The sequence below is a fragment of the Bos grunniens genome, chromosome 13 (assembly GCF_055505025.1).
Source record: "Bos grunniens cultivar Pamir isolate PY7600 chromosome 13, Bosgru_T2T1.0, whole genome shotgun sequence".
Lineage (NCBI taxonomy): Eukaryota > Metazoa > Chordata > Mammalia > Artiodactyla > Bovidae > Bos > Bos grunniens.
Window position 1 is genome coordinate 45,330,282 of NC_141177.1, and position 1,471 is coordinate 45,331,752.

Sequence of the window (1,471 nt, forward strand, 5' to 3'; positions counted from 1 at the left end):
AGACACATCTGTCTGGTACAGACACCTGGTTTGGTTGCACGTCACTTTTCTGTGCTTTGCAGGCATTGCTTGTTTTTTTTTTTTTTTTTTTTTTTACACATTCAGCGTTTGTGCCAGCCCCATGTTGAACGTGTCTATTGGTGCCACTTTCTAAGCAGCATTTGCTCACCTCGTGTCTCTGGGTCACATTTGGGTAATTCTTGCAGTATTTCAGAATTTTTCATTATTATCGTGTTTGTGATGGTGATCTGTGAGTGGCGATCTACAGTGTTAGTACTGCAAAAGATTATGACTCCTTGAAGGCTCAGATGATGGTTATCATTTTTTATCAAGAAAGAACTTTCTTGGGGAGGCTGCACCACGTGGCTTGTGGGAAAGAAAGTACTTTTTTTGGCATATGAAAATGTATTACTATTGTGCTTTCATCATCAGAATGTATGAGCTTGGTCTTTCCTTCTTACCTTTGTATAAGGTCAAAACAGATACATGGCTACTTTGATAACCTTAAAGTGGACTCCAGGAATGTCGCCAATAGCATGGCCTTTGTGACCAAAGCCAGCAACCAGAACTTCATCATTTTCCTCAATAAAATTTAAGCAACCATCACTGAGTACAAAAGCTGTGATTTTTTTTTTCTTTTTTACCATTCTTGATTAGCTGAACCCTGGCACACTGCCTGATGGCAGAATCTGGCTGTTTGGTTTCAACCCCTGCTTTTTCAAGCACAATTCCCTTGGCATGAGAAGTGCCTCCAAAAGTGTTGGCCTTTAGTGCTGTGCCCACATGGGCTTTCTTGTACTGTTTTATCATGCCACGTCTAAACTGCTCAGTGGCTATGGAGCTTCCTGGCAGTGTAAAGACTGCGACACTTGCCCATCCTGCTAGTATCACAGGCCTGAGTGAAAAGGAAAGTACTTTATAATTAAGGTATATACATTGTCTTTTGGACATAATGCTATCACACACTTAAGACAGTGTGAACATCTTTATGTGCCCTGGGAAACCAAAAGAATTTGTGTGACCTGCTTTGTTGCTGTGGTCTGGGACCAAGCCTGCAGTATCTCCAAGATCTGCCTGAATTGGGAATGGTGAGTAAAGGGGGAATCTTTCATAAGGGCTTAATGTTTATGAAAAGAACACAACCAAATATTACTTGCATAATGTAAAAAATATGACATCTGAACTGTGGTGTTGGAGAGGACTCTTGAGAGTCCCTTGGACTGCAAGGAGATCCAACCAGTCAATCCTAAAGGAAATCAGTCCTGAATATTCATTGGAAGGACTGATGCTGAAGCTGAAACTCCAATACTTTGGTCACCTGATGTGAAGAACTAACTCATTTGAAAAGATGCTGGGAAAGATTTAGAAGGGGACGGCAGAGGATGAGATGATTGGATGGCCTCACCGACTCAATGGACATGAGTTTGAGTAAACTCCAGGAGTTGGTGATGGACAGGGAGGCCTGGCGTGC

General features: G+C 42.0%; 1 pseudogene; it reads right to left on the bottom strand.

Annotated features, from left to right (window-relative positions):
• Positions 1–411: 411 nt before the first annotated feature.
• LOC147360904 (small ribosomal subunit protein uS12 pseudogene) lies at positions 412–877 on the bottom strand (annotated as a pseudogene).
• Positions 878–1,471: the final 594 nt, after the last annotated feature.